The sequence below is a fragment of the Drosophila montana genome, unplaced genomic scaffold, assembly GCF_035044405.1.
Source record: "Drosophila montana isolate Dmon_TW-CO22-7 unplaced genomic scaffold, ASM3504440v1 contig_1761_1, whole genome shotgun sequence".
Lineage (NCBI taxonomy): Eukaryota > Metazoa > Arthropoda > Insecta > Diptera > Drosophilidae > Drosophila > Drosophila montana.
Genome location: NW_026996690.1, coordinates 140723 through 156471, shown reverse-complemented (window position 1 = coordinate 156471; position 15749 = coordinate 140723). Strand labels below are relative to the sequence as shown.

The 15749-nt window shown below is 41.1% G+C and overlaps 1 protein-coding gene across 4 annotated transcripts in view; it reads right to left on the bottom strand.

Moving 5' to 3' along the window:
- The window catches only part of Ubx (Ultrabithorax), a 95021-nt gene that overhangs the window by 64688 nt on the left and 14584 nt on the right, over nucleotides 1-15749 (bottom strand). The gene's annotated exons all lie outside the window — the stretch shown is intronic.

The following is a 15749-nucleotide window of genomic DNA, read 5'->3' as shown; positions in this document are numbered from 1 at the left end:
AGCTATAATCCAGGTGCCAGTCACCGTTATGTGCCATGGAGCAGGCAGTAAGACATTGAAGCGCGTCAGGTGCGCGCATTAAAAGGACTCCCGCCACACCCACTACTAAATTTCGCCCAAAGTTTTAAATAATCGAAAACGACTCGACGCACTTGGCGAAAAGTTGAAACATGCTAAATTTGCATAAATAACAACTAAATGCAACTTGACGCTACGCAAAATGGCGCCAAATGATGAATTGCGACGAGGGCGAGGAGCTGAAGACTTAATGAAGCCATTTTTAGAGCCCGGGCTTCCAGTACCCAAGTGCAGATGGAGAGAGATTAGTAAGATATCTGTTATAGTTATGCAATTTGTATTTACAAGAATCGCATATAAATAGGTGTATGCACTAAATAATACTTAGTCAATGCTTCTTTTTTTCCCATATAATCAAGATTGTACAAATTGAGCTGTAAGATACTTAAGATCTTTTTATACCCTTGTAGAGGGTATTAAATTGTTTCATGGAACCGCATTGAAGGAGACGTCTCCGACACCATAATGTCTGCAAGGGTATAAAATCGTCCGCGTGCCGAAGATAACCTTACTTTCTCGATTTTAATTATATCTTTATAAACATTTTTCACGTATAAAATTATAAAATTCTTATTTAATTCATTTCCTCCCAAGAAATTAAATGAAAAATAAAATTAATAATCAAATAAAATATCAATAGTATCTTATAGATACAACAGTGAGTGGTCCTTAGCGCAAATTAGTTTAGTTTAGTCTAGTTCACTTTTCACTTTTCTGAGCCTCGTTAAAATAAATATTGAGTTGAACTCTAAATAGAATTAGCCTTTTTTACACATCATATAAAAGTGCTGTTCAGTTGGGTTGAAATAACCTACTCCCACACATCTTAAATCTCGATCATAAGCAAATTTGCCATTTAAAATGTATCTTTTATTGACTCTCGGAGGTCGCATCCTGTGCGCCCAGCCCCCGCTAGGCGCCCACCTTCATTTAGTAACTGCAGCCCGCCCCCCTCGGGCTTGCCCCGTTGCAAGCTGGCGTCAAAAATGGGCGTTACATTTGCAGTTGTTGTTCATTTTTTATTATCTTTTTGTATTTTTTATGCAAGTCTGCGCTTTTGTGTGCAAATAAATCAGCGACGCCGCGTCACATGTCGCATTTTGGAGCAAGAGCTGGGCAGTCAAGGGGGGGTTGGGCGTAACGGGAGGCTGGCGGCTGGTGGCAGACGGCAGTCGGCAGGCGGCCGGAGGCTGTGTTGGCCGCATTGCGCAAAAACATATCTCACACTATTTGTCACACTAGATACTTTTATTTTAAAATAAATTGCAAACTCTTTTGCAAGTTTGTTTGGCTCAAATGCATTTCCATATTCGAGCCGCAACACCAGGCGATATTTTATAATGAAAATCCTCGCTTGACAAACGATATGCATATGTGTGTGCCTGTGTGTGTGTATGTGGGTATATAAACTGCATGCGCCAAAATGCACACACAATTTTCACATTTTACTAAATTTATCGCATAGTATTCGGGATTTGCGCCAATGAAACAGCAGCCAATAAATAAATTAAATTAATGGCAATGTGTGTTGTTTGTTTGTTGCTTTTTTTTATTACATCGCGCAACCCCCGCTTCTGGCATTACCCTCGGTCAAGGGTTAAATGCTTCACATTAAGCCTGCCTCTTTGACTATTTATAAAATTAGCCAAGTCTACGCAACTCCTTCCGTCGGGCATTGGCTATTAGCTAACAATGGTCACCATGCCCAGCCCCAGCCGCTCGTCATTCCCCTTACCATTACTCGCTGTGTGCTGCCAAGCGTGAGAGAGTAAAGTCCCTTTGCGGGATTTATTATTTTTACAAGATAAATGCAACATTTTACATTGGAATTTACGGGCGTGTGGCAAATAAAACAACAACAAAAAGAGCAGCAACAACAGCGACAACAATAACAAAGTCAAATGTCGCCGCACAGTGGGAAAAATAACAATGGGAACGGCTTGAAAAGTGCTTATTAAAAAGTATAAAAGTTATTATTAGAGCTTTTTTAAGTTAGAGTTTATTAATTTCATCAACAATTTGCGAGGCTTATTAAGAGTGTTAATCAATATCCCTTTTTAAGATTTGTTCGTTAATTCTCTAACTTATTACATTAAATAATAATAATAGGATATACAATTTTAAACATGTGAGAAAATAAGGGAAACTAAATTTTTTGAAAAACGTTAAGAGCAACCTGAATTAAATACAATAAAATTTTCTATATACATACATATTTAACTATTTATTACCAGCGCAAATGAATGATATTTTGTACCACTGTGCGGCTAGAATAAATTTCATGTGGCAGCAACAACAACAACAGCCAGCGACCATTTGGCCATTTTCGATAAAGCACATTTAAACAAATGAAAATCCTTTAAACAAGGATAACAGAGAGCGGCCAGCCGGTGCGCCCAGCCGGGAGATGGGTCATGCAGTGGGTGGGTGGAGTACTCATAGACCTGCCCATTTTAACCCCACAAATTCAGTCCGTTGCGGCCCTCCCTTGGACTCACTTGAGTGTGTAATTGTGTATTTATTTGCGTTATTTGACAAAATATCAACAAGCACAATCAATCCTCGGCAGTTGCTGGAGTCGCCAGTCGCCATTTGCCATTTCCCAGTTGCCAGTCGGGAGTCGGGAGTCGGGAGTCATGAGATCTCCGACCCCCCACTTGCTCTCTGGCTGCGCACTCCAATGGAAATTGCGAATGCTGGCATATGTCTGCTATGGTAGCCGGCAGAGAAATCCATTTAAATTAAAGCTGAGCTGCATTCGAAAAGGCATAAATATCGAGTGGTGAGTGTGAGTATGGGTAAGGGGTTGGGGCTGGGAGGGGGATGTGTTTGTTGGTGCCTTTGCTAACTTTCAATTTGAGCTGAATTCAAATTTAGCCCCGGCAACAGCCCAGGCCAAAGGCAATAAACTCTATGACTCTTTTTATTTTTCTAGTTTTCTATTTTTATTTTTTGTATGCGCAGCTGAACTTTGGCTCAATTCTCGCACAAATTTAGAGACTGCAGACTGCAGGCCCAGACTCGCAATTGTATCTTATGCAAATTTACGTAAATTAAACAAAATCTTTGGAAAACAGAAAAATAAGTTTGTGCTATTTATGTATATGCAAAACTTGTGTATCGAACTTAAGTTATTAAGCGGCTGCTGCAATCCTAAAGAGTCTCGGTCTTAGCTCAAGTATTTAGCTTTGCTAATAGCCCAGCAGGACAGGCAAGCGTGAAAGAGGCATGAAAATCACTTGGGTGCGCATGTCCTAAGTATATATCTGTCTATTTTTTGCTTTCTGGAACCTTTGAGTTTCACTTTTCTATCTTAACTTTTCCTTTAAAAAATTTTATTTTCTCTTTTACAATCTTAACTCTTACATTGACTAGTTTTTTCGACACTTAATATTTGTTATCCTATTTTATGTATCTTTTTTGTCTTGTATCCACATCATATACTGGATAAATATTTTTTTTTATCTTATAAAATCGGACTTTAAGTTTAGGCTTTTAGTTGCTGAAATTTTAAATATGCTGACATTATGAGTTTTCTTTGTTAAATTCGTCTGCGAATTTCCTACTGGGATGTCAGGCTAACACAAAGATAGACTGCGCGCATATATACACATGTGCTCTCCTATGTGTGTGTGTGTGTGTATACAATGCGGCAAAGACTTATGGTTTCAGTGCCGGAATTAGAAGCTTTCTGCCTGCATTTGCACCGAACTGCACTTGCTGCTGTTATTGTTGTTGTTGTTGTTGTTGTTGTTATTGCTGCTGTCGTTGGAACATTTGTCGTCCTTGTTGCTGCTGCTACTGTTGCCCCCCGCATCGCCTCCAACCGTCGTTGGCCAAATATATTGCAAATAATTCTCAATATATCGTAAAATGTCTGTTGCTAGTACAGTAAATATGCAAAGCTCGTTTAGCGGTGTAAATAAAGGGTTAGTTAGGTTGCGAAGGGTGTAAGAGAATGGCGGGCGGAAGGAGGGGGGCGGGCTGAACATGTCGTTTGCTGCGACTCTTGTTCAATAAGGACTCTTTTGGCGACATAAAGGACTTAAATAATATAAAATATTCCATTGACCCAAGCGTTTCAGAGCGAGTATTGTTTAAGGAGCATGCACAGCTCAGGTCAACTAATTAGAAGCACAAGTGTTTCTGCTAACACACACACACACGCACAGACAGTCACTGATATTGTTATACAGACAGCGTAACATATGGCGCTGAACTAAATTGACGATGGGTTGCACACTTTGACAGTTAATTTTGCAATTGTATTTCAATAACAATAAATTTTGCACGTACGACATGAAATACGGGTGTGTGTGTGTGTGTAAATGCTTCACACGCAATGCAGATAGAGCGTGGCCACACCCTCCATTTAACTGCCTCACTGCGCCCACAATGACCAAAACACATTTGGCGCATACAAATACAAATACAAATAACGCATCTAATTAAATTTTAGCTGCAGTGCGCACACATACACACAAGCACACAGACGTACAGTAGAGCCCCCCTAAAAGGGCAACAACAACTGGTGCTGTGCACTCTCTCTGCATACACATTGATCAATTAACAGACAATATTTTCATTTGTCAATGGGTTAATTTATAAGCAAATCAATGGCGCTGCATTAAGCTCAGCCCCCTACCCCTTGCCACTCTGCCACCATGCAGGGTTGGTGGGGGGGTGGGTGGGTGTTGGTTGTAAATGTACATGACATTTGTGCCTCATTTCCTCAATAAGGCGAGCGTGCCGCAGCGCAGCGCAACGAACCGAGCGAACCATATTGTTAATGGTGCAAAATCCGGAGGGCAAACAAACACCACACACACAAACACACACACAAACACACAGACACACACACGACGCTGTCGCATGGCCGACAGGTGCTGCAATGGCCGGCTGTCTGCGTTTTGCCTGAGTGCATGAGTGTGATTGTGAGTATGTGTGTGTGTGTGTGTGTGTATGTGTGTGTCTGTGTGTTGCTGTGGGTCAGCACTCACCCCCTGCAGCAGCTGCTGCCGGTGGTTGCAGACGTATCTGCGCTCTCACTCTCTCTCTCGCACAGCCAACGGCTGGCTCTTTGCAACTGTTTCATTCTAGTTGGAATCCCTTGCCCAAGTTCTAGTTGTTGTTGTTGCTTTTTGGTGTGTCCTGGAATTCCATGGCAGACAGCCGAGGAATGCCAAAAGTGCATTGCAGCTGTATGGGTATGTGTGTGTGTGAGTGTTTGTGTGTGTATGGCCTGCAATTGTTTTCAAAGAAGTCCCCGAACCGTGTGCTAAATGTCAAGTTCAAATGCCAAAGTTCTTCAAATGAAATGATGCTTCTCCTCTACGTTCTCGTTCCTGTTCTGATTCCTCTTGTTGTTGCTGTTGTTGTTTGCCTTGTTGCAGCGGCAACTTTATGATCTGTGAATTTGTTGCCAATTTGCAGTTGTTGCTTTAACCGTTTAGTTAATTTGGCGAACGAGCGCGTACAACTTTTACTTGGCCCAACATTTTTGGAGGTTGCCTAAGAGTATGTTAAGTTCAGGAAAGGTGCGGCTATTGTAAAATTACTGGAATGTATGGAGCTGGAAATTGAGCAAGAAAATGAAGTTAAATAATATAACTTATAAAAATTAAGCTGCATGGCTCGAAGCTATGATGGTTATTTTTACAAGTGAATACAATATTATAAAAAAAAAGAAGGTAGAAGCATTAAGAAATGAATAGCTTGTCTGTATGGCTTTATCAAGAACTTTATATTATTTTTATATATATATTATTAGCTGACTTTCATATTGACTTCAGGGTTGCAAAAACCTCATCCCCTTTTCCCAGCCTTTATTTGTTGAGATTTGCAAGTTCTATTTAATTAGAAAAAGAACATAATTTACATTATTTAAAGTTTTTCAACTAAATTGAACTACATTTTTTACATTGCAGACGAATTGAATGAAAGAAAAAAAATCAAAATTAATCACATTTTTTTGGTCAAAAACCTTTTTTATAAAGTAAATATTAAGCTGATTTTTTTTTTAGAGAAAACCCTTCAACTTAGTAGTAGAAACCCATCTAATGTTATTTTTGTTCAATCAAGTGAAGTAATTAATAAGATAATAAAAAGAACTTGTGACTAATCAAGTTCATAAATTCACCCAGTTATCTAGCTTCTTTTAAATGATCCTTGAAAAATATTTGGAGCTGAGAATTTAGGTAGCAAAAAATATTCAATTTCCCTTAGGAGTCGCACAGGAACTCTTATGAGCTTTACAAACTGCAAATAAATGTTTTCTATGTCAGGCTCGCAAATATGTGTGTGCGTATCTTATTCACACACACGCACACAGATACATAGCATGCATGTATGTATGTGTGTGCATATTTGTAGTACGCTTGTATTTGTGTCTCTTCTAGTTGGGCGCGTGTGTTAAGCTTCACTTGAATGTGATTTATGTGATCCGTTTCAAATTTATTGCCCCAAGTTTTGTTTGTACACACACAGCGTGTGTGTGCGTGTGTTTGTGTGTGTGCAAAGCTTTCATTGTAGAATTACCGCGTGGTTTGCTGCGCTACCCATGTTGCTACTAATGTTGTTGTTGTTGCAGCTCTTGTTGTTGCTGTCGCTGCAAATGTTGTCGGTGTCGCTGCTGCTGTTGTTGTTGTTGTTGTCACTGCGCCCAGCAACTGCCAAGTGACACAAACAAACGAAAGTACAAAAACAAAAAATATGTAAAGAAAATGCCAAGGAACGGCACAAGCCCCTTGACAACAATGGTCTTCGAAAGGGGAGTTCTGGGCAGAACTGGTGTGTGTGTGTGAGTGTGTATATGTGTGGGGAGGGGGGACTACCTAAAGCACTACCAATTGCAGTTGCAATTCTTTGACTGTGCAGTTGATGGCCTTATGTGGGCCATGGCATTAAATGATTGAATTGCCAACTCTATATCATATGGCTTCCTCTTGCCCACTTTGCTGGCAATAGCTGGCGCTGCACTAGCGCCTACTTAGAGCTAGCTTCAGTTCTAACAATTGGACTCCTCCCCTCACCCAGTCTCTGTGGCTCTACCAGTTAGGGAGTACCTACAGCTGCTTGCCTGGCGTTTAGATGGCAGAACGTGACGAGCATTGGTAAGAGGCAATCGCTTAGGGTATTCTCATTGCCTTAGTTGTCAGGTGGAGCTCGGAGTCGCCTCCGCCTGTGCCACGCCTCGCACATGCTTAATAAAGTTATGAAATTGCAATGCGTGCGTCGAGTTTTGCAACTTTAAGTGACATTTGTGTGACAGACATGCGCGCGTGCATCCGTGAGACCGTTTTCGTGTCACGTGCACTCGAGAGGGGTTGGGTTGCAAGGGGGTTCAGGCAGATGCATATTGCATACAATGGGAGAAAGCGGACAATCGGTGTATTCTCTTAAAAATGTTATTAAAAAATTCCAGTGCAGAAAGGATTTTTGGGAATATGCCTTGGTTATTGTTGGATTTGTATTTTGACAGATATAGCCTGTTTATTTGGTTTAAATTATTGGTTTTCTAGTCAAAATAGTTAATTTCATATTAAAGATTTTTATGTCTTATTTGTAATTATTTTGCTCAATTATTATTAAGATAAATTTTATAAGTTTCCGGACAGAAAGGAATGTTTTAGACTTATTAGGGAATACCTGTAATATGGCTCGCCTTTTTATTTAATTTATTTATTTAGATTGTATTTTATATTTTCCGTATTCGGGATTCATTATAGAAATTTTTAAATTGAATTAAATCAAAATTTAAATGATTTTTATAAAAGAATATGTTTAATATTTTGTTTATAAGTAATGAATCCATATTCAACATTTTTTATAGATTGGCAGATTACATTTTTTGATTCAGGAAAATATTTCATTCATTGTTTGTTTCCGCCATTCCACTGTCACTTTCCTGGCCGAGTTTTCTTTGCGCTTTACGCAAATGTTTTCAATGCGAAGGTCAAGTGATTTGTTTATGAGCCCGGGACGCGCAACGGTTAGCAATTTGTTGTGACATGTGTAAGCGGCACGCCAGCAACAACAACAACAACAACAACGGCAACAGCAACAGCGACAACAACAACTCATTAACCCATGCTGAACTCTGGAGCCAGAATCAAGCGACCAACCAGCCAACCAACATCTGTAAGCAGCAGAGATCGTGTGGACAGGGGGGACGAGGGGCGTGAACAGGAACCAACTGACAGCTACAAAATTGAGTTAGTTAACAGTTTTATACGCAGGCGCGCAGATTTTGCGTGTTGTGCGCGGAATGCAGCCAACTGAGAGATGGCCAAACGAAACTGAAGACGGTCGACGGGACAGATAACACCCAAGTCTCCAAGTCCCCAAGTCCCCAAGTCGCCAAGTAGCCAAGACCCGAGCCCGAGCCCGAGACCAAGACCGAGTCCCAGCTCCAGTCAACAAAGCAGCCAAGTGACACTCACAAAATCTGACAGAGGCAGCGGCTTTAGACGCTTCTCATTGTTGTTGCTGCTGTTGTTGGTGTTGTCGCTGAGTGACTAGCGCGCATGCGCAGCCGTTTTGCTTTATTACAAGGAGACGGAGACGTGGACGGAGCTGGACACTGGGCACTGGGAACTGGGCACTGGGCAGGCGTGTGCAGGCGCGCCAAGTGACACATGAAAACGAAATGAAAATGACAGTGGCAAGTGACAGCATCGCCATCAGAGGCAGACGTTGCCATAGACCCAATGACACTAGCTTCAATTGTGATTAATATATTCAAATATGAAAAAAAACCGTGCGTTGGTGGAAAAAACGAAACAAGAGTAGTGTCAAATTGTAGTTAGTTTTTGTACTAATGTGCTTGCAGAAGGCAAGCTTTGAAAGCAGCCATAAAGCTTGTATCAGCTTACAAAGTTGCTGTAAAGCTTTAATGAGCTTTCAGCGCATTTTTTAACAGATATTGATATATGCTGTGAAAAAAACAAAAGTGGATGGAAAAGAGTTTGGTAAAACAAGTTCTAAATATAGGGACAGAGCTTGTATAAAAGACTTATTACTATAACAGAAAGCTTGCCCTACGATCCATTGAATGCAAATGCAAAATGTAATTACCTTTACATTTCGGACTTCAGTACCTGTACAACTAAAGTATATACTTTTTCGCTGCAATAAAACTCTGCCACTTTCAGCTCGTGTCAGTGTGGCTTTAAGCTGACTGCAACTGCGACTTGACCATTGTAATTTCATTTGTAATTAGCTGAATGCGGCATGAGTCGCTTCTCAAATGGCACAGTGGGTCGAAGTGTAGCCAAGTGCCAAAAAAGTGTTGCTGATGACGCTGCCGCTGCTGTTGCTGTTGCTGCTTGGTTGTTGCTGACTGAGTTTTGGTGCGACATTTTGGTGCGCCGTATGCCATATTTTATTTCCATTGCCAAAAGTGTCATGTTACAGAGATTTATGTGCGCTGTCACCACGGACGACGATGCTGCTGCCTTTTGAGCCATGTTTGTTGTTGTTCTTGTTGCCGTTGCTGTTGCTGGGCTGTTAAGTGTAAATGTGTGTGTGTGTGCTCACGCCCAAAATGTTGTCATGTTTTGTGACGTAGAGAGAATTTTTATATGTATAAATAAAAATGTGTTGTCTACCAATTCAAATGCACGATAAGCAACAGCAACAGCAGCAGCAGCTCGAAACTGCCTGACTCTCTGTCAGTTATCAGCACACATACACTCACGCACACACACGCACACACGCACACACTTAGTCAGGCACCCAATCAGTGATTTATGTCTGACCAATTTCATTGGAAAGTGTTGCGGGAATCGTAGCTGGAGGCATTCTTTAACCGTTTGGTTCTAGTCGCACTCTGTTACCTGTTTCACAGAGGCCGAGAGCCTCGGAGACTGCTGACACTTTCTTTTTCTTTCACTTCATTTGCAATAGGAGCAACAACAACAATGAAAACAACAACAACATCAGCAGCAGCAATTGGCGCCAGAGGCAACCGCTTCGTTTTGGTTCTGTTTGGGTTGGGTCTGGGCTCAGGTGTCAATACACTCGCATTTGGTAGCCGCAGAGGCGGCCATTGGACATGTCCATGTCCATACCCCGATCCCTATCCCGATCCCGATTCCAATACAATTCCCAATAGCCAAGTCAGAGCTGACAATGACATATTTGGCTGGCACTTTCATCGCACGTCCATGTTAATATGCTCAAGATTTATTGCCTCTCGGCTCTCGGTGACAAAGGAAATGGCATTGCATGTCAGCTGTTATTGTAGTTGCTGTACTAGTTGTTGTTGCTGTTGTTGTTTAAGTTGCTGTCCATGTGGGCACCATTTTGTTGTTGCTGTGGAAAGTTGCATAATTTTTATGGCCTCTCGTTAATAGATCATCAATTGAGATTGGAAACCATTTCGATAAACTGTGGTAGGTCGCAATCGAATTCGTTTGAATTCGGGAAAACGTTTTGGAATGTGGTTTCAATGGTGGTTGCTGACAGAAAATTAACACCAAGTGAATGGAATTAAATAGAAGTTGAATTTTAGATTGCATTTTATATTCAATAAGGGAAAATATGCCTACCAATGTTTATGTCTGTCTCATAAACATTGAAGTCTTCAAAACTCCAACTTCATAGCAATCAATCGATATAAGAAAACTAATTAAAATATAAAATCCGAGAAGAATGATTTCAAATAGCGCTAAGAATTGTATTTAATTAATTTTCTTTTCAACCATCCTTGGCGTTTCAATCCTTTTATCTAATAAATGTTTATAAATAAAAACACAGTTGTAATATATCTTCCGCATACTACATTTAATAGGCGACAAATAATAAATAAATACATTTTCTTCAATGACCACCTTCTGATAAATGCACCAATTACATTTACTTACAGAAATTAATTTCAATAAAATTACCTGATCTGAAGAATGTTCTTTGAAATCGGCTAAAAAGCTGCATGCCACAAAATCCACTTAAAAACTGATAAGTCTAGCTAAGAATTCAAATTTGAAGATCCAGGTGTGTTCTGTGGCCTGTATAACACTTTTACTTGGCTGCTATAATTCACTTCGATCTGCCTTCTAACATCAAACGCAACTCCAAGCAGAGGCAGCCGCAACGAACACGAGTTCTGAATATCGTTTACGATCAACGAGAATCCAACTAGCCAACAAAATGTTCCAATTCGAATAATAAAAGGTGAGATTCATTCAGACGCAACGCTGAGCGAAGATAAATTAAAAGAAAACCGGCTGTGGCTGAGCAAAAAGATGATCAATCACCTCACAAAGAGAGGAAGAGGGAGAGAGAGAGAGTGCGCAAAAGACAGAGAGAGAGCGAGGCAGCAACTGAGAGCATACCTTTGCTCTGAGCAAGCGGTTTCGACGTTCGCGCTCAGGCGACGTTTGTTTTGTATAGTTTTTATATTCTATTTTCCGATTTACCTGCTGTACCTGCAATTCAAAATGGGCTCACACAGATACAGAAACAAACAGTTACAGATACAGATACACAAGTTGAGTTGCAGTTACGATTTGACTGATGGCCTCTGCACTTGGCTGGCGGACATGGCGGTGACATGACGTGTGTGTCGCCTGCTCTCCGATCCGCGATCGGCGATCAGCTGATCGCCATGATGGCCGCGGCCCAAAGCAGGTTTCAGTCTGGCTCGTTATTAATCATTAGCACGCACATGGAGCAGGGCGGCAGAGCGAGAACGAGAGGGAGCGCGCGCGAAAGAGCACGTGAAACATTTGAAATTTGAAAACATTTTGATTTTGAGCTGTAAATTTATGGGCAAAGCAGAAGCCGACGGTTGCCACTGCGCGACATGCACAAAAGTCATTTATTTATTTCTTTTGACCTAGAAATTTTGGCCAGCAGTAGCTGCGATACGTATCTGCAAGATACACATAAGCACACTAAAAAGTAAAAAATAAACAGACGCACGCACTTCCGCTGCCAAGGGGCCGCACCGCAGAGCCAAACCTGAAGCCTGAACCCATAAATTATCTGCACCACGTTCTACTTCTACTCCCTTCCAGCCTGAGCCCGAACTGAGCTTCAGCTCGCAGTTGCCCAGCAAATCATAAGGAAATTTGTTCAAAGCAAAATCCACAGCAAACCGAAAGTTTACAATCGCAACCTTTTGCAGAATTCCTTCATTTGCCAGCTGACCGCCGAACGAGAACGTGAACTGATCCGGCTACCAACTCACAGCTATTGGCAGGGCCTATCGCAATCGCTATCAAGTGGAGGCCCCAGTGTCAGATGTAGATTCTGTTTCGGTTTCGGTTTCTGTTTACCGCCGGCATTTCGCAAACCGCGCGCGATTCTATCTGTGTGTGTGTGTGTGTGTTGGTGTGTGTGTAAATATTTTGATGTGGAGCAAATTGCTTTTTGGCGGTTAATAAATTTTCAAATTAATTGACTAATTGCATACCTACAGCGTCGGCCAAGCAGGCAACGAGGCGAAAAATGCAAAAGATACAACAACAACAAAAATGAGGATGAAAAAAAATATCTCAAGCTGTGCTGCAAGTGAATTTCGTCGCTGATTTCTTGTCGACATCGTGAGTTCACTTAGCAAATAATTCTTTGCACCAGTCTCTATGGACTATTCGCCGTAATTGTGGCTCTAATGTCACAATTGCCAGTTGCAGTGATATAAAAAACAAATGGCCGCAAGTTCCATAACATTTACAACGCTCCGCAAATGTAAGGTGGGCGTGTCCCCGCCTAAAGATACTCGGATAATTCGAGTAGTACAAGTGCAACCTTTCATTAGCAGCCGTAAACAAATGAAGCGAATGAAATGAATGAAACGAATGAAGCAAAGTAAATAAACGTGGTCTGTGGTCGCTACACTACAATTACAAAATTATCATTGGTTTAGAGGTACTCATAATTTTAATACTCTTAATGGACGCGCTGAACTCCCCGAGTGCTGGCCACATTGACTGATGTAATAGGCCATATAAGAGAATATCAGTCCCAGGAGCAAGACAATTTAATTTAAAAATATTTGGAGCAAGATTGATTAGATTGTGGAAATTCGAAAAGTTCTATTAATATGTGAATTGCCGAGCACGGATCCGGGTTGAAATGAAAATGCTAAGCTCAATTCCATTCATGTTAATAATCTACATATAAAACTGGTTATACCGGCTGATTGACTGACTGATAGGTGATCAACTGACAGCCCAATCCGTAAGAGCCTCCAAACTGATTTACTGATAGGTGTTTAAGGGCTTCAGAGTTTTCAAAAATGCCACATTATACTATGCGAGTATGTATGCATCAATGTTTTCTTATACCAGCCGATGAGCAGGCGTTCTAACCGCTGCTCTGCAAGAAAAATATTGCTCTACTCTGCGATTCTCATCAATTTAAGATTAACAGATTTTTCATGCTTTGAAAATAAGTTGTTGTTTCAACCCATCCTCTCACTCTAATTTACTCTCCTGTATAGAATACTCTCTTTTCCTTTACTATTTTTTCCCTTATTTGAATCATCTTTCTTTTCCTACTCTTACTCGAGCCCTCATTTTATTCGATTTTTATTTTATTGATGTGCCCTACTCCGCGATTCTCATGAATTCCAGTAAGACTTACAGTGCAGAAATCTAATATAATTTATCTCTGCTCATGTTCTCATTTAAAAAATTGTGCTGGCCTTTAAGTTTTAATCGTCTGATCGGGCACAACTTTACCATTTACTTGCCAAAGAATTGAAATGTCTTCCACTAAAGTTTATTATTATTTATTTAATATGTGCTTTACTTGAAATATCAACTGAAGGGCCAACTGTACTTTTGGCATCAATAAACTTTGATTTTCTGCCCCATTAGATATTATCCACAAATTATCGATTATAACCAACTGCCTTATAAGAACATTAACAGAAATTTTACACACATCCGCCCACTGGACGTTGGTCCAAGTGTTCATTACAGCAATAAAGCCGAAATTACTAATTCATTAATTGAAACCTGGTGGTTACCTCCAGCTGTCGTTGTCCACTGCCACATGTGGCAGCCTTCTATTGGCAGCCCTCCCACCTGCTTTCTCTCTCTCTCTCACTCTCTCTCTCTCTCTCTCTCTCTCTCTCTCTCTCTCTCTCTCTCTCTCTCTCTCTCTCTCTCTCTGTCTCATCTTGTTCATTCACGTGCTGCAGATGCCAACGGTAAAAACGAAAGTGCCGTGTGCCATTTTATGAAGTGTTTCTGTTTCAGTTTGCTGTTCGAGGTCCAGGACAACACTTACGCTTGCCGAACTACAAAATGCTCCCCAGTTAATAATTTCGAAGTGTGTGTGTGTGTGTAAAATCAAATGTAGCACGTTGAATGTGCATGCGTATCTAAAAGATACTTTAGTTGAATTCTGTTCAGTTTTGATGTTTGCGATGATGTTGATGATGATGATGATGATGGGCTTGTTGATTTCCTGTTGATTTTATGAGGGTCTCCGTCTCTCGTCTCAGGGTATAAATTACTCGTAATTCAAAGCTCAATCAAATGAATGGATAAACCCTAGAGTTGTCCATGCACTTGTTGAGATCGTAGAGCATAATTTATGTATAAACGTGCCGCAATAGTCTCTGTGCTACACAGGTCTCTCTCCCTCTCACCCCTCTCTCTCTCTCTCTCCCTCAATCGCTTCTGCTGAAACGTTTTATGTAAGCTTCACTTCATACGGGGTTTTTTGTTAACCTGCCCCAAAGCATATGTGCAATTTTTGCACTTTGGCCGCATTTACACTTTGCAGATTCCTTTTTTTGTTGCTCCTTTTTTTTGGCGACTGTTGGGACGGACATTTGTCCGTATTGCAGGTGCAGGTAGCTTCGCGCCAGCCTCGTTTGTTGCTTGTTTGTCTGGCCGCTTGTAATGTCTATGAATATGAATTATGGAAATTGCACAACAACAGCCAAGGCAAAGCGCCTGACAAGGACAACAGCCAACAGTCTCACAGGACACAGGATACAATTACAGTCACAGTCACAGTTACAGCGACATTTACAGTTACAGTTACAGTCACGAGTACTCGTTGTTCATCGGTGCGTGTTTTTTTTTTTTTTGCTTTTTTGGGCGAGATTTTTATGCGGGTCGTTGGTACAGTGACCAAATTATTGGCGCCAGAGAATTGGTACAGTATTAAAGATGCATGAATTTAATACTTCAATTGCAGCTCAGATTTAAAAATCTCTTGAAATCGCATAAATTTTACTAACCAGGCAGAAAATAAAATTAAATAACCAAAATTACGAAATTATACGAAAAGCGGTATTTGCACGGGCCGCGGTCACGCCCCCGCCACATTTGCCCAGTCAGCCGACATTTACATTTAATGCTTGCAAATTTAACAAATAATATTCAATTAACAATTTGAATATGAATTTATTACAGGGGCCAGTCCGAACGGAGGCCGGCCCGCTTTCAAAGTGGTAACAAGTTCGAGACATCGACGATGTGTGTGCGCCGCAGAGGGTTAACTGTGTGTCGGGCGGGAGGGCGGCAGGCAGCGAGGGGTGGGTAACGAGTTGCTGGCCAAGTGGCCGACTTGTTTACCCTGCCAGTGGCAACGGCTGCCGAAGACGAACTGAGGCAACGAAACGAAAACAAAAAACAACAACTGAAAAGTTATGTGAAAAAGGTGGGAAAATGCAAGCATTGTTAGTCTTAAGTTGAGCAGCAGCAGCA